Source organism: Musca domestica, unplaced genomic scaffold (assembly GCF_030504385.1).
Source record: "Musca domestica strain aabys unplaced genomic scaffold, Musca_domestica.polishedcontigs.V.1.1 12, whole genome shotgun sequence".
NCBI lineage: Eukaryota > Metazoa > Arthropoda > Insecta > Diptera > Muscidae > Musca > Musca domestica.
In genome coordinates, this window is record NW_026712155.1 from 11392098 (window position 1) to 11410517 (window position 18420).

Consider the following 18420-nt stretch of genomic DNA (forward strand, 5'->3'; position numbering starts at 1 on the left):
ATTCAATAAAATACCATTGGATTTATAAATATGTATGCCAGGATAAATGTGGGTAACATATGTAGGTGCAAATGATACATACATGAATACATGCATACACACACACACATAGACACAGTTGTTTAATTGTTTAAAACTACAGAGATACAGGAGTGAGGGTGATGGGAAGTGGGGGAGATAGGACAGAAAACGAGAATATTGAAACTGTCATTAAGTAGAGCGATTGGCTTTCGGAAATGGCGATGGTGTTGGATTGATAATTTTATTCAATAACACTATGCAACACAAAATTTAGTTGCAGTAAAAATTCTGTAGGCTATAAAAGCGGAACTTTAAAGATAGAGGACTCATGAATAGGCTTTTTGAAAATTTGTGACGAAGCCGGTAGTATACTAATTTTTTTTCTCTCTCGAAAATCTAAAAATTTCCTACAATCAATAGAAGGAACTCCGGTGCGTATTAGTGTTACAAGAATGTATACGCCTTTGGTGACAATTTTGTATTTTGAATTAACTTGAATTTCCTTTATTTTTACCCTCATTTATGGGCCCCTTTGAACATGGACCATTCAAGTAGGATCCTCTTTAAAAAATTATTATGATTTTTTTTAGAAAAATACTTTGGCCTTGTAGGAGTTCCATAGCATGGATTCCATAAAAGATATCACGTAGGCCAAAAAATACAAACGAAGTTCTTAGAGATATTATTTTTCCCTCTTGAAAAAACTATGTTCCAGTTCATTGAAAATCGGCGAATAGTGTTAGGTACCCCAATGCGTATTAGTATTACTATAACGTATACGCCCCTTGTAATAATTTTAAATTTTGCAACATTTTTTGAATCTCCCTTCCTCATTAAATTTCTTTCTACTTGATAAACCGTCTTGAAAACCATAGATGAATCTGGATATTTCCATAAAAAATCCTTTTTAAAAAATCCTTCTGAATATTTATGGAAAATCTTCTGTCAAAAAAAAAATATATAAGAAGTCTGTACACTATAAAAGACCTCAAGTGGCCTAGTAGCATTTGGAAAATATGTAGAAACCTCTAGAAAATAATTTCAGTCTTTCGAAAATCCAAAAAGTTTCTGTCATCCATAGAATGTCAGTATTGGGATTCTCTAACTCATTTTTTGAGCTACCGACAAAAAATCGGTAACTTCGAAACCCAACATTTTGATATAAAAAGTAAGTTAAAGTTGACAACATTGGTATTTATCGGTATTGACCATTTTCGTTAATTACCGAAATTAAAAGCATTTAAATTTTACCGATTTGATGGATTTTTTAAAGATTTTTTTTCAAGGACCATCGAGGTTCATGGATTTTTTTCAAGGGCCATCATGGCTTTAGGTATGATAATTTTGAATAATTTTTTTAAACCATCCAATTAATTTTTTTTAAAGGCCACAGAGGCTCAGGCGTGGATTTTTAAAATATTTTTTTTCCAGGACCATTATGGTCCAAGGATTTTTTTCAAGGACCATCATGGCTTCAGGCTCGGATTTTTTTCGAAAAATGTTTAACCAATTTCTAGTATTTTTTTCAAGGACCTTCATGGTTTTATACATGGATTTTTTTGAAGTATCATCATGGTTTTAGACATTGATTTTTTAAAGATTTTTTTCAAGAACCATCATGGCTTTAGGTATGGATTTTTTAAAGAATTTTTTTTTAAATCATCGAGGTCCAAGGAATTTTTTAAGGACTTGGCTTAGGGCTTGCATTTTTTAAAGATTTTTTAACGATTTTTTTTTTCAAGGAACATCTATGTCAAGAAGCTTCGAGGTCCGACGAATTTTTTTTAAAGGACCCTCATGGCCATAAGCATGGATTTTTTAAAGATTTTTTTTTTCAATTATCATCGAGGTCCGAGGAAATTTTGTTTTTCAAGGACCTTCATGGCTTAAGTTATGGATTTTTTTAAATAATTTTTTTCAGGGACTATCGAGCCTTAGGCTTGCATTTTTTAAAGATTTTTTTTTTTTTTTCATGGACTATCGAGGCTTAAATGTGAATTTTTGAAATATTTTTTTTCAAGGCCATCGTGGTCCAATGATTTTTTGTTAAGGACCTATTTGGCAAGCACCATCTTACTTTTTCAAGCACCATCGAGGTGAAGGACTATTAAGGTCCGAGGAATTTTTTCAAAGACCATCATGGCTTTTTGCATGGATTTTTAAAGAATTTTTTCAAGGACCATCGAGGTCCAAGGATTTTTTTTTTAATTTTTATGAAGGACCCTCCGTGGATTTAAAATATATATTTTTTAAGAATTTTTATAAAAAACCCTCGGAACAATAAAAGTGGATTTTTTAAGACTTTTTATGTAGGACCCTCCGACCAATAAAAGTGGATTTTTTTAAGGAATTTTAATGAAGGACTCTCTGACAATAAAATTGGATTTTTAAGAATTTTTATGAAGGATCCTCCCACTAATAAAACGGAATTTTTTAAATAATTTTTATATAGGACCCTCCGATCTATAAAAATGTATTTTTGAGGCATTTTTATGTAGGACCCTCCGACCAAAAAAGTGGATTCTTTTAAAGGAATTTTTATGAAGGACCCTCCGACCGATAAAAGTGGATTTTTTAAAGAATTTTTATCAACAATCAATAAACGGGAATTTTTAAAAGAATTTTCCAAGGCCCATCCGACCAATGAAAGTGGATTTTTTAAGGAATTTTTATGAAGGACCCTCCGACTAATAAAACGGAATTTTTAAATAGGACCCTCCGATCTATAAAAGTGTATTTTTAAGGAATTTTTATAAAGGACCCTCCGACCAATAAAAGCGGATTTTTTAAGGAATTTTTGTTAAGGACCCTCCGACCAATAAAAGTGGATTTTTTAAGGAATTTTTATAAAGGACCCTCCGACCAATAAAAGTAGATTTTTTAAGGATTTTTTGTGAAGGACCCTCTGACCAATAAAAGTGGATTATTTAAAGGAATTTTTGTGAAGGACCCTCCGACCAATAAAAGTGGATTTTTTAATTAGTTTTTATGTAAGACTCTCCGGCCAATAAAAGTGGATTTTTTTAAGAATTTTTATCACGGACCATTCGACCAATAAACGGGAATTTTTTAAAGAATTTTTTCAAGGCCCTACATACTCGTAATCTCGTGGATTTCAATATAAATTTTTCAGGGCCATTTCGGACTAAGAACGTAGAGTTTTTAAAGAATTATTTTCAAGGACCAACTATTTAGTACGTGTACTTTTTTAAGATTTTTTAAAGGTTTAACTGACTAAAAGGACCAACGGTAACGAAAAAGAAATGAGTTGGAGAATTCCACTAAAGGTCATAGTCTAAGGTATTCTGCTGCGTATTGGTGCTGTCACAATGTACACGTCCCTTTGGATAATTTTGATTTTTTCAAAATATCTGAAATCTTATCTCCTCATTCAGCCTTTAAAACATACATGAATCTAAATCTTTCCATATAAAATCGCCTTATTAAAAAATCCTCCTGAGTATATATGAGAAATGTTCTGCATAAATTAATTTTCAAAAGGTCTACAGTCTTTAGAAGACCTCAAGTGGTCTTGCAGGCTTTGAAAAATGTTCAGAGACCCCTAGCAAATTATTCCTATTTTTCGAAAATCCACATATGTGCTGTAATTCATGGAATCTCTGCTTATTGCTAAGGTACTTCGGTGCGTATTAGTATTGTCACAATGTATACGCCCTAAATGACATTTTTTATTTTGGGACTAAGTAGAGTCTCCATTACGTTTATCCTAATTTATAGGTCCTCTCTAAGATATACATGAAGGTAAGAAAGACTCCTCGCCCTTAAAAATAATCCTTTGGAAGCGTTATGAAAAATGTTGTGTCCTTGCAGGAGTTTTAAAAACTCTGGAGTCGACTACAGAGCTCATGTAGACCAGCAGGCCTAAGAGGATACACAGAAACCCTTAGAAAATTCATTTATGTTTTGGAAAATCCGAAAGATTTGCTGTCACCCATAGAATATCTACTCGTTGTCTAAGGTACTCCGCGGCGTATTAGCATTGTCACCATGTATACGCCCTCAGTGACAATTTTGCGTTTTATGGCCGCTTTCAAAACGAAAATGACCTGCAATCTTTGCCTCTCCTTTATAATTTATGTTATTGCCTTGCCGAAGAGAATGTTTTCAAAAAGCCCAAAGTCCACTAATGACAAAAAGAATGACCCAATTACTTAATTTTGCTCTCCGCCATAGCCTTGTCCAGCTCGACTCAAAAGACTTCATTTTATGCTGGGCCAGCAGCTGCATTGTCACCTTTGCGTTTGGCCTCAATTCATTATCAGCGAATTAAGGGCTCATTTGTTTTTGAAGGGGGGAGGAGAGAGGAGAAAAAGAGAGTGGGCTGGAGAACGGAGGGATAGATATTGTGACATTTTCCACCTCCTTCAAAGAGGACCTGCTCCCATACTCACAATTGGTAATGTTGTGGCTGGAAGGTAGCTATAGCTGCAGGCTTGGTTGGATGACTACCTGCCTGGCTGGCTGGCCAACTAGCTAGCTGCAGGCTGGCAGGTCTTCAGGACATGTCCTTCACTTTAATGCTTGGCCATTAAGTAAATTGTTTCAGTTTCAGTTTTTGTTGTAGAATTGTTGACACATAACTGCCAGGCAATGCCGTGGCCACACAGAGTTGAGGTGCTGCAGCAGCAAAATTATTTGTGTGATTTTTATCCTGCAGCAGTGGCGGCAGGACACAAGAGGATTACAGGCAAACAATTTAATACCTTCTTGGGGCTGGCATGGTAATTTGTGAATTATAATTCTGGGGATAAAAAAATTGCAGGGAAATGATTTCTGAAGGACATTGGGTGTGTGACAAGGATCTAAGGATAATTGAAGAAATCTCAAGGATATGTTATAATTTGTATTTTTCTCTTTTCTTCTTTCAGGTAAGTAAAAAGGAGATTACAAAGGAAGCCTTTAGGGGATATGGGAAAGGACCTTGAGTTACATTTTTGGATATTGTACGTATGGCCAGGATATTTGATCCTTGGTAAGTAATCTCAAGGGCATCGTTGGTGTTAACCCTCTTCTCTTTATCAGTATCATCCTAACCAAACTAAAGCCTTTCCACAGGAAGGAACGTATTTTTACCATAGAGAACCTGTGGAAGATTTTTTGTCCACAGAAGGCCTGAAGAAGATATTCTGTCCATAGAAGGCCTTTGAAAGATATTCTGTTCATATAAGGTCTGTAGAAGGTCTGTGGAAGTTATTTTTACCATAGAAAGCCTGTGGGAGATATTTTGTCCATAGAAGGCCTGTGGAAGGTATTTTGTCCATAGAAGGCTGGTGGAAGATTTTCTGTCCACAGAAGGCCTGAGGAAGAAATATAGAAGGATGATTTTCTGGCCATAGAAGGTCCATAGATGTTTTGTCCATAGAAGGCTGGTGGAAGATATCCTATCCATAGAAGGACTGTGGAAGATATTCTGTCCACAGAAGGCCTGTGGAAGATATGTTGTCCATAGAAGGCCTAAAGAAGATATTCTGTACACAGAAGGCCTGAAGAAGATATTCTGTCCAAAGAAGGTCAAGGTATTTCGTCCATAGAAGGCCTGTGGGAAATATTTTGTCCATAGAAGGCCCATGGAAGATATTCTGTCCACAGAATGCCTGTGGAAGATGTTTTGTCCATAGGAGGCCTGTGGAAGGTATTTTGTCCATGTAGGTCTGTTTAAGGTATTTGGCCCATAGAAGGCCTGTGGAAGATGTTTTGTTCATAGAAGGTCTGAGGAAGATATTCTATCCATAGAAGGCCTGAATAAGATATTATGTTCACAGAGGACTTGTGGAAGTCATTTAGTCCACAAAGGGCCGGTGGAAGGTATTCTGTTCACAGAATACCTGTGGAAGTATTCTATTTATATACGACCCGTGTAAGATGTTTTGTGTATAGAAGGCCTGTGGAAATATTCTGTCCATAGAAGGACTGTGGAAGGTATTTTGTACATAGAAGGCCTGCAGAAGGTATTTTGTCCTTAGGATGTCTTTGGAAGGTACTATGTTCATAGAACGTCTGTGGAAGATATATTGTCCGTAAGAGACCTATGAAAGGTATTCTGTCCATAGAAGGCCTGTGGAATTTGTTTTGTCGAAAGAAGGCCTGAGGAAGATATTCTGTCCATAGAAGTCCTGTTGAAGGTATTTCGTCCATAGAAGGCATGTGAAAGATATTTTGTCCATAGAAGGCCTGTGGAAGATGTTTTGTTCATAGAAGGCCTGAGGAAGATATTCTGTCCATAGAAGATATTTTGGAAGATATGTTGTCCATAGAAGACTTGTGGAAGTCATTTAGTCCACAATGGACCGGTGGAAGGTATTCTGTTCACAAAATATCTGTGGAAGCTATTATATTTATATAGGACCCGTGGATGATATTTTGTCCATAGAAGGCCTGTGGAAGCTATTCTGTCCACAGAAGGTCTGTGGAAGTTATTCTGTCAATAAAAGAACTGTGCAAGCTATTCCATCTATAAAAGACCAGTTAAAGTTTGTCAATTTCCCTCCCCCTTCATTCAAGTTTCCTTATCCCTCCCTCACCTGCCTTCTACAATCCCATTCGTATAATTTATTGCACGTAGTTTCAAGAACTTCCTTTTTATCGCCACAAGAGGAGGTATCAATTTAAAGTTTTGTGTTTTTGCTTTGGAACTTTTTTTGCTTTTTTTTCTGTTTTTTTTTTTTGTCGTCCCTCCATTGAATAGTTTTCCACAAAGGGGGGAGGGAAATTGGTAGGGCATGGCATTATCGCAGAGCTTCTTGGTTAGGCAAACAAATTACAAACTAATAAACTAGAATAATTGAAGATTTTTAAATAAGTTGTAATGCTGGCAACGGAGAGAGTGAGATAGGGAGAGAGGAAGAGAGAGAGAGGTAGGTAGGGGGAGGGAGGATAAAAGCGGTGAGTTTTAAAAAAGGAAAGTTTTTCCAAAAGAATCTTCCTGAGTTTTACAAAGTGTGAAGATGGTGATGAATATTAGGGGGAGAAAAAGTTTTTGCACAAGTTTTCCATAGATGAAGGAGATTGAAGGATGATTTATTGGGAAGGACTATATTACAGCTATTTTGGGGGAAATAATGGCTTAGGTATTCCTTTTGTACCTTTTTTTCAATTTTTGTTTCAGTTATCCATGCTTCGCCTTTAAAAAATGTATTTTTTCATAAAAATCCTCGTTTGTGTTGAACTTCTCAGGGTTAACCTATTTACTGGGCAACTTCCATGCACTCTCTTCCAAAAATTTCAATGACCTCTCATAACTGAGTTAATTTCCTCTCGCAACCACAACAACACACAACACAATAAGTCTCAATTCTCAGTTACCAAACAAGAAATGACATTTTAATGGAGTAATGTCCACCAACCAACAACAACAACGCCACCACAACAGACAAACAATGACCAATTTTTGGGGAGAGCCACTTTTGAGGGGAGCACTTTTTGGGAGATCACTTTTTGGGGGGTCATTGTTTGGGCTCTTCCCCGTTATTGTGTGCCGTAGAAAGAATATTGTTTACTTCAAGCTGTGTGTCTTTTTTTCTTTCTTTTCATTTTTTCTCTCTCCCTCTCTTTCTCTCCCTCAGTGCAACTGAGGTTGGTGTCAATGAAAAAAAACTTTTTCTTTAGCTTGAGTTCGTTAAAGTTTTCCGTTGGTCGGGAAACGATGTTTGCATTCAAAATGTTACAACTACCCAAATACAATTACAAAAGAAAGAATATGGGGAGGGGGAAGTGGAAGACGAAAAAGAGGTGTGAAAGAAATGTTGCATGTTGCAATGTAAACTCTCCGCATTTATTTCGAACTCTGAAAGCGAAAAGTTTTTTTTTTGTCGTTGTTAGAAGAAGAAACAAATCTTTTGAAAACTATTTTCAGTGGGTTTTCAGTCTATGGAAATACCAAAAACACAACTTTTCTATAGAAGTCCCCGAAAGAGGGGGAGGGAGGTTGTCTTCTATTTAATAAAATAATTCAACAGAGATCTTAACGTCATAAACAAGTATAGAAGAGGTTGAGAAGATTTTAAGAACAGATCTATAGAAGTCTAGACGATCGTCCCAGATAAAGTCGAGAAAATTTTCCCTTGGAAGTTCAGAGAGTGTTTTTGAAGAAGGTCTGAAGTTTATTTAAACAAGCCCAGAAGGTATCCGTTTAGAAGACCAAAAGGTCTATCATGAGACCAGATCTCTTTTTTATAGAAGACCCGAAGTCTCCTTTTGATCCATTTAAGAGGCCGGGAGTTTTCCTCCTTGGGAGACAATAAGACATCCTTTTAATTGACCAGCAGGTATCAGAAGGTCTTCTATTTAGGAGGTCAGAAGGTCTCATATTAAGGAGAACAGATGGTTTCCTATTAAAGAGACCAGAGGGTTTCTTTAGAAGGTTTCCTATTAGAAGGTAGGTTTCCTATGAGAAAGTTTCCAGTAGTCCACAGAGGGGGATCCTCTGTCTATAGAGGAGGTCCTCTGTCTGTAGAGGAGGTCCTCTGTCTGTAGAGGAGGTCCTCTGTCTATAGAGGAGGTCCTCTATCCATAGAGGAGGTCTTCTATCCACAGAGGAGGTCCTCTGTCTATAGAGGAGGTCCTCTATCCACAGAGGAGGTCCTCTGTCTATAGAGGAGTTCTTCTGTCTATAGAGGAGGTACTCTGCCTATAGAGGAGTTCCTCTGTCTATAGAGGAGGTCCTCTATCCATAGAGGAGGTCCTCTGTCTACAGAGGAGGTCCTCTATCCATAGAGGAGGTCCTCTGTCTATAGAGGAGGTCCTATATCCATAGAGGAGGTCCTCTGTCTATAGAGGAGGTCCTCTGTCTATAGAGGAGGTCCTCTGTCTATAGAGGAGGTCCTCCGTCTATAGAGGAGGTCTTCTATCCATAGAGGAGGTCCTCTATCCATAGAGGAGGTCCTCTGTCTATAGAGGAGGTCCTCTGTCTATAGAGGAGGTCCTCTGTCTATAGAGGAGGTCCTCTGTCTATAGAGGAGGTCCTCTGTCTATAGAGGAGGTCCTCTGTCTATAGAGGAGGTCCTCTGTCTATAGAGGAGGTCCTCTGTCTATAGAGGAGGTCCTCTGTCTATAGAGGAGGTCCTCTGTCTATAGAGGAGGTCCTCTGTCTATAGAGGAGGTCCTCTGTCTATAGAGGAGGTCCTCTGTCTATAGAGGAGTTCTTTTGTCTATAGAGGAGGTACTCTGCCTATAGAGGAGTTCCTCTGTCTATAGAGGAGGTCCTCTATCCATAGAGGAGGCCCTCTGTCTATAGAGGAGTTCCTTTTTATAGAAGACCAGTTTTCTTATAGAAGACCAGTGTTCTTCTTTTAGGGGTACAGTAGGGTCTTCTTATGGACACCATTTGGATTTCCTACGACCAGTATAACTTCCGTCTCCAAAAAGAACTATATCCTATTTAAAGCTTCCTTATCCCCAGTAAAGATTAAATCCCTCCTTAGCAGCAGCAGCAGCCGCATCATCGATTACATGATTTCCCATTAAGGCGAACATACCAAGTTTGTTGTGGTTGCGTGCCGGCTTCTTTTGTTCATTGTCTTGCCGCAATATCCGTTGCAACATCGCTTCTACTACTTCTTCTTCGTCTACTTCTACTTATTTTTCTATTCCTTGTTTTCTTCCAAACGTTGGCTGCAGTTTTCTTTTATAGTCTCATGTTTTCCGTTTCCGCCCGTTTGACTTTTGTCTATTTGGCCACACAATTGGTTGTTGCATTTGTTGTTGTTTTTCTTGTTGTCGGCTGTTGTTTCCCCGAGATTATTGTTGTAGTTAAAGTTGTCCAAAACTAAGTTTTTTTTTTCTCAGGAGGTATTTCCTTCTTTTTTTCTGAAGGAAGTACCTCCAGGGTTCACAAAAATTTCAAGGGAGTAGTATCCTTGCAATTCTTGGTTCCAGAACATTTTTTTGGGAAGAGCTTCGAATTTTGAGATTTTTTCTCCCTAAGACATTATATTTTTGAAAATTTTGAAGAAAGGTACGGTCCAATTGGTACGGGAAAGAAGGCGCATGTTCGTGAATTATTTTGGGATGAATCTTAGACCTTAAGGGAGGTCTACTCTCTAAAAAATTGCCCTGGAGATTTTACATTTTACGAATTTTATAAAGTCTAGCAACTATTCTGTAAAGAATACTTACGGAAGGAAACGACTTTCGGTCTCGTAACAAAAAAGAACTTAGTTCTATATAGGAGACTATTTCGGTGCCTTGTGGAACTCCAAGTTCCTGTCCAAGTTGATCTGAAATCAAAATGGAATATTATTTTTTATTTCTCCCTCCCAATTGTTGTTCATTCTAATGGAAGTGACAATCTTCGGAGCATTGTCTGTCGAAGGGGATATGGTTTCCGTGGACTGAGGGGAGGAGATGGAGTACAAAAAGACATGTCCTGAAACTTGGGCGAGACGTGTCCACAAACAAATATTTAAATCACTTCACATCCATGGCTGCACTTGTAAAGCGGCAGCGATTTTGAAAGGCCTCCTTTTTGTTGTTCTGGTTCTGCTTCTGGTTGTCGTTGTCGTTGTCATTGACAGTCGGCAGTAGTCGTATATTGTTGTAGTTTTTTTTGTTGTTGTTGTGTTCTCGTTGTTGCAACTTGTTTCCATTTGCATTGTCTCCATTGTGTGGCACAAAAAACAACATCCTCACACACACACACACACACACCCCCAGATGCACAGAGGAAACAAAAAACATAACAACAATTGTTGCATCTACCCAGTAGCTTGTTGTGGATGTTTTTGTTGTTGTTGTTGTTGTCATTGTGATTGTCGTTGCAAACTGTTATTGCTGTTGTTCGGAACATGAAAAACTTTCCTGCCCCTCTTCCTCCTCCCTTGGGGGACACAAGAGACAATTATGGGCGAGAGAGGAGAGGACTGGGGAGCGGCAGTCGGGGAATTGAGAAAAAAACTTTGTTTTGGGCAACTATAACTTTAACTACAACAATAATCTCGGGGAAACAACAGCCAACAACAAGAAAAACAACAACAAATGCAACAACCAATTGTGCGGCCAAATAGACAAAAGTCAAACGGGCGGAAACGGAAAACATGAGACTATAAAAGAAAACTGCAGCCAATGTTTGGAAGAAAACAAGGAATAGAAAAATAACTGGAAGTAGACGAAGAAGAAGCCGTAGAAGTGATGTTGCAACGGATATTGCGGCAAGACAATGGACAAAAGAAGCCGGGGCGTAACCACAACAAACTTGGCATGTTCGTCTTAATGGGAAAACATGTAATCGATGATGTGGCTGCTCCTGCTGCTGCAAAGGAGGGATTTAATATTTACTGGGGATAAGGAAGCTTTAAGCACAGGATAGATTTTTTTTTCAGACGGTCTTCAAAGAAGAACACTGGTCTTCTATATGAAAAAATTGTGGACTTTTATTGGACGGCTTTCTAGTCCCAAAACGAGACCTTCTGGTCTTCTATAAGAAAACACTTTAATCTTCTCTAAGAAGATCTTCTGGAAAAAGGAACTCCTCTACAAATAGGAGACCTTTTATATGGATATAGGAACTCCTCTAGAATGGAAAAATTTCTTCTTTAGATAAAGAATCTCTCTATGGGCGGTGGGCGTATTTAATAGATACAGGGCCTTCTCTGTAAATATATAATCATTTTTGAAATGAAGAAGACCTTCTCTAGAGAAAAAGGACCTCACATAGAGACAGAGGACCTTCTCTAGAAACAGAGGACCTTCTCTAGAGATAGATGGCTTCCTGTAGAGACATAGGACTTCTTCTATATAGATAGAGGACCTCCTCTACAAACAGAGAATCTCCTCTACATACAGAGGACGTCCTCCATAGAGGAAAAGATCCTCCTCTATAGATAGAGGAGATCCTCCTCTATAGATAGAGGAGATCCTCCTCTATAGATAGAGGAGATCCTCCTCTATAGATAGAGGAGATCCTCCTCTATAGATAGAGGAGATCCTCCTCTATAGATAGAGGAGATCCTCCTCTATAGATAGAGGAGATCCTCCTCTATAGATAGAGGAGATCCTCCTCTATAGATAGAGGAGATCCTCCCCTATAGATAGAAGAGATCCTCCTCTATAGATAGAGGAGATCCTCCTCTATAGATTGAAGAGATCCTGCTCTATAGATAGAGGAGATCCTGCTCTATAGATAGAGGAGATCCTCCTCTATAGATAGAGGAGATCCTCCTCTATAGATAGAGGAGATCCTCCTCTATAGATAGAGGAGATCCTCCTCTATAGATAGAGGAGATCCTCCTCTATAGATAGAGGAGATCCTCCTCTATAGATAGAGGAGATCCTCCTCTATAGATAGAGGAGATCCTCCACTATAGATAGAGGAGATCCTCCTCTATAGATAGAGGAGATCCTCCTCTATAGATAGAGGAGATCCTCCTCTATAGATAGAGGAGATCCTCCTCTATAGATATTGGACCTGCTCCTCTTCAGGCTGAGGACCTCCTCTTTAGGCAGAGGACCTCCTCTATAGATAGAGGACTTCCTCTATAGATAGAGGATCTCCTCTATAGATAGAGGATCTCCTCTATAGATAGAGGATCTCCTCTATAGATAGAGGATCTCCTCTATAGATAGAGGATCTCCTCTATAGATAGAGGATCTCCTCTATAGATAGAGGATCTCCTCTATAGATAGAGGACCTCCTCTATAGATAGAGGACCTCCTCTATAGATAGAGGACCTCCTCTATAGATAGAGGACCTCCTCTATAGATAGAGGACCTCCTCTATAGATAGAGGACCTCCTCTATAGATAGAGGACCTCCTCTAAAGATAGAGGACCTCCTCTATAGATATAGGACCTCCTCTATAGATAGAGGACCTCCTCTATAGATAGAGGACCTCCTCTATAGATAGAGGACATCCTCTATAGATATAGGACCTCCTCTATAGATAGAGGAGATCCTCCTCAATAGATAGAGGAGATCCTCCTCTATAGATAGATGACTTCCTCTATAGATAGAGGAGATCCTCCTCTATAGATAGAGGAGATCCTTCTCTATAGATAGAGGAGATCCTCCTCTATAGATAGATGACTTCCTCTATAGATAGAGGAGATCCTCCTCTATAGATAGATGATTTCCTCTATAGATAGAGGAGATCCTCCTCTATAGATAGAGGACTTCCTCTATAGATAGAGGACTTCCTCTATAGATAGAGGAGATCCTCCTCTTTAGATAGAGGACTTCCTCTATAGATACAGGACCTCCTCTATAGATAGAGGACCTCCGATATTGATAGAGGAGCTCCTCTGTCGATAAAGGAGCTCCTCTGTCGATAATCGAAGAGGACCTACTCTATAGACAGAGGACCTCCTCTTTAGATAGAGGCCCTCTATAGACAGAGGGCCTCCTCTATAGACAGAGGAACTCCCCTGTAGAAAGAGGACCTCCTCTATCGATAAAGGATCTCCTCTATTGATAGAGTACCTCCGCTATTGATAGAGGACCTCCTCTATCGATAAAGGACCTCCTCTATCGAAGAGGACCTACTCTATAGACAGAGGACCTCCTCTATACACAGAAAACAGAGGACCTCCTCTATAGATAGAATACCTCTTCTATTGATAGAGGACTCACTCCTCTTAGAATAGAGAATCTGATGTCTTTTTTAAAAAGCACCTCATCTATTGATGGTGGATTTTTCATTCCTTGAAAACCTCTTCTAAAAAGAGAGGACCGACCTCCCCTAAAGATAAAAGATCCCTTGCATGTCTTAAGAAGGTATAATCTTAAAAAGGACGTCCTGTGAAAATCAAATTAACTTCTTATAATGGCCCTAATAGGTCTCGTATTTTCTCTTCTTTTATCCTTTAAGGATAAAAGATCCTTGGTATGCCTTTAGAGGGTATCATCTTGAAAAGAACTTCCTGTGGAAAATCAAATTAACCTTCTCATAAAAGCCCTAATAGGTCTCGTATTTCCTCTTCTAATATTCAATCAGAATTGCTTTTCTTAATATCTTTATTCTCCCCCTTTCTATTCTCCTCCGAACCTCGCCTTTTGTCCTTATTATCAATCCGTTTTCCTGGGCATAGGATATGAAACGTGTTCATCCGTTTTCAATTATTTGCCTGTGTCTGAATGTGTCTCTCTCTCTCTCTCTCTCTCTCTCTCTCTATCTCTTCGGGGAGTATTCGCAAAGTATTGCTGCATGATTGAGTTGTACGTGTCAATTGAAACAATTACGTATGTAAATAGGAACATGGACACGTAGCCCAGGCACGTAGCATCCGAACCAACCGAACAGCAAAGAAGTAAAAACTATTGCAACATAAAGTTATCCTTAGCACCTCAGCAGGGAGTTCGAAGGTGTTCTCCATGACAACCCCTCGCCCCGGAGGAGGGATGAGAAAGTCTTCTTAGAAGTTGTTGCAAAAAAGGACTTTATCCTAAGTTGAGTATGAATATCAAGGATAACTGGCAACAGTTGCAATCAATTGCAGAGCCAGCGTTCAATTTAAGGTAATCCAAAGTAGAATTCAATGAATTTTTCTCATCTTTTGAAAGTTGTTCTCTTCTTCTTCTTCGTCGTCGACTTCTTCTGGGTCACAGCTGGCTTCCCTGGAAATTCTTGGGATTTCGATTATCAAATTTTTGCCTTTAAATATTTAATTTCACCGACTCATAGCCTCAGAAAGTTATAAATCAGGAGAATTCCAATGGAAATAATTTCAAAAGAAGAAACATACGCACACACACATGGACACACACTGAAATTATACCCTGCACACATCAATGGAGCCGCCCGCCTGTGATGCCTGGCCTCTCCTTTTTATCTTTACCTGCCGCATTGCAAAGAGGATAAACAAAGTCTGGATATTTACGTGTACATGTGTGTGTGTGCGTATGCTAGTTACATCAAAAGCTTACCTTTTGATGGCAAACATATCAACAGCCTTGGTCCCGACAACAAACACACACACACGCACACACCGACATCCGAACATCTCCCAAAAACACCCACAATGTAGCAAAACGTTTATGGAAAAACAATTTTTCTGCACTAACACATACGCATTCATGCTGAAAGAAAACCTCCCGATTGCAATTGAAATATGAGAGGGAGCGAACACACACACATAGACACGGGATAGATACTTGGTGTACGTTTGTTTGGCAACACAAACATCCACACCGACGCATCCTAACACAAAATTTGATTATTAAAGTAACGTTTAAAGTTTGGTCACACATTGGGCGGAACATTTGTTGCCACATCGGCAAATGAAGACCAAATCATTTATCCACCCCCATGGCAAGGCAATTTTCGGTTTGAATATCAATGTACATTGAGGTGGCATGAAACAAACGGAGAAGGTTTACTACGAATAGAGAAACTCCTTTTTATTATTCATAGAGGAGAAGATCCTATCTTTACAGAGGAGAAGGTCCTCAATAGATAGAGGAGGTCCTCAATATATAGAGGAGGTCCTCTATATATAGAGAAAGTTCTCTATATATAGAGGAGGTCCTCTATCTATAGAGGAGGTCCTCTATCTATAGTGGAGGTCCTCTATCTATAGAGGAGGTCCTCTATCTATAGAGGAGATCCTCTATCTATAGAGGAAGTCCTCTATCTATAGAGGAGGTCCTCTATCTATAGAGGAGATCCTCTATATATAGAGGAGGCCCTCTATCTATAGAGGAGGTCCTATTCATATAGAGGAGCAGGTCCTCTATTCGTATAGAGGAGCAGGTCCTCTATTCGTATAGAGGAGCAGGTCCTCTATTCGTATAGAGGAGCAGGTCCTCTATTCGTATAGAGGAGCTGGTCCTCTATTCGTATAGAGGAGCAGGTCCTCTATTCGTATAGAGGAGCAGGTCCTCTATTCGTATAGAGGAGCAGGTCCTCTATTCGTATAGAGGAGCAGGTCCTCTATTCGTATAGAGGAGCAGGTCCACTATTCGTATAGAGGAGCAGGTCCTCTATTCGTATAGAGGAGCAGGTCCTCTATTCGTATAGAGGAGCAGGTCCGTATAGAGGTGCAGGTCCTCTATTCGTATAGAGGAGCAGGTCCTCTATTCGTATAGAGGAGCAGGTACTCTATTCGTATAGAGGAGCAGGTCCTCTATTCGTATAGAGGAGCAGGTCCTCTATTCGTATAGAGGAGCAGGTCCTCTATTCGTATAGAGGAGCAGGTCCACTATTCGTATAGAGGAGCAGGTCCTCTATTCGTATAGAGGAGCAGGTCCACTATTCGTATAGAGGAGCAGGTCCTCTATTCGTATAGAGGAGCAGGTCCTCTATTCGTATAGAGGAGCAGGTCCTCTATTCGTATAGAGGAGCAGATCCTCTATTCGTATAGAGGAGCAGGTCCTCTATTCGTATAGAGGAGCAGGTCCTCTATTCGTATAGAGGAGCAGGTCCTCTATTCGTATAGAGGAGCAGGTCCTCTATTCGTATAGAGGAGCAGATCCTCTATTCGTATAGAGGAGCAGGTCCTCTATTCGTATAGAGGAGCAGGTCCTCTATTCGTATAGAGGAGCAGGTCCTCTATTCGTATAGAGGAGCAGGTCCTCTATTCGTATAGAGGAGCAGGTCCACTATTCGTATAGAGGAGCAGGTCCTCTATTCGTATAGAGGAGCAGGTCCACTATTCGTATAGAGGAGCAGGTCCACTATTCGTATAGAGGAGCAGGTCCTCTATTCGTATAGAGGAGCAGGTCCTCTATTCGTATAGAGGAGCAGGTCCTCTATTCGTATAGAGGAGCAGGTCCTCTATTCGTATAGAGGAGCAGGTCCTCTATTCGTATAGAGGAGCAGGTCCTCTATTCGTATAGAGGAGCAGGTCCTCTATTCGTATAGAGGAGCCAGGTTCTCTATCTATAGAGGAGCCACATCCTCCATCTATAGAGGAGCCAGGTCCTCTATCTATAGAGGAGCCAGGTCCTCTATCTATAGAGGAGCCAGGTCCTCTGTATCTATAGAGGATCAGGTCCTCTATCTATAGAGGAGCAGCAGGGGTCCTCTATCTATAGAGGAGCAGCAGGGGTCCTCTATCTATAGAGGAGCAGCAGGGGTCCTCTATCTATAGAGGAGCAGCAGGGGTCCTCTATCTATAGAGGAGCAGCAGGGGTCCTCTATCTATAGAGGAGCAGCAGGGGTCCTCTATCTATAGAATAGCAGCAGGGGTCCTCTATCTATAGAGGAGCAGCAGCAGGTCCTCCTCTATCAATAGAGGAGCAGCAGCAGGTCCTCCTCTATCAATAGAGGAGCAGCAGCAGGTCCTCCTCTATCAATAGAGGAGCAGCAGCAGGTCCTCCTCTATCAACAAAGGAGCAGCAGCAGGTCCTCCTCTATCAATAGAGGGGCAGCAGCAGGTCCTCCTCTATCAATAGAGGGGCAGCAGCAGGTCCTCCTCTATCTATAGAGGAGCAGCAGCAGGTCCTCCTCTATCAATAGGGGAGCAGCAGCAGGTCCTCCTCTATCAATAGGGGAGCAGCAGCAGGTCCTCCTCTATCAATAGGGGAGCAGCAGCAGGTCCTCCTCTATCAATAGGGGAGCAGCAGCAGGTCCTCCTCTATCAATAGGGGAGCAGCAGCAGGTCCTCCTCTATCAATAGGGGAGCAGCAGCAGGTCCTCCTCTATCAATAGGGGAGCAGCAGCAGGTCCTCCTCTATCAATAGGGGAGCAGCAGCAGGTCCTCCTCTATCAATAGGGGAGCAGCAGCAGGTCCTCCTCTATCAATAGGGGAGCAGCAGCAGGTCCTCCTCTATCAATAGGGGAGCAGCAGCAGGTCCTCCTCTATCAATAGGGGAGCAGCAGCAGGTCCTCCTCTATCAATAGAGGAGCAGCAGCAGGTCCTCCTCTATCAATAGAGGAGCAGCAGCAGGTCCTCATCTATCAATAGAGGAGCAGCAGCAGGTCCTCCTCTATCTATAGAGGAGCAGCAGGTCCTCCTCTATCTATAGAGGAGCAGCAGGTCCTCCTCTATCTATAGAGGAGCAGCAGGTCCTCCTCTATCTATAGAGGAGCAGCAGGTCCTCCTCTATCTATAGAGGAGCAGCAGGTCCTCCTCTATCTATAGAGGAGCAGCAGGTCCTCCTCTATCTATAGAGGAGCAGCAGGTCCTCCTCTATCTATAGAGGAGCAGCAGGTCCTCCTCTATCTATAGAGGAGCAGCAGGTCCTCCTCTATCTATAGAGGAGCAGCAGCAGGTCGCCCTCTTTCTATAGAGGAGGTCTTCTATCTATAGAGGAGGAGATTCTCTATTCAAACAATTGGTCTTCTTTTATTATAATTTTCCTCTTTTCGTGATACCTTCGTTGCTTTTTCCAAAAATTACGATTGCGTCCGATGAGTATTCTCCGAGAGCTCTTGTGGGAAATAGTTGAAGGGCATTCCATGTGGATAAGTAGCTAGCTCTATGATTGTGCGAACTCAAATACCATTTT

At 40.4% G+C, this 18420-nt stretch overlaps 1 protein-coding gene across 2 annotated transcripts in view; it reads left to right on the forward strand.

Moving 5' to 3' along the window:
* The window catches only part of LOC101891163 (hexosaminidase D), a 186546-nt gene that overhangs the window by 103204 nt on the left and 64922 nt on the right, over positions 1 to 18420 (forward strand). The window lies entirely within an intron of this gene.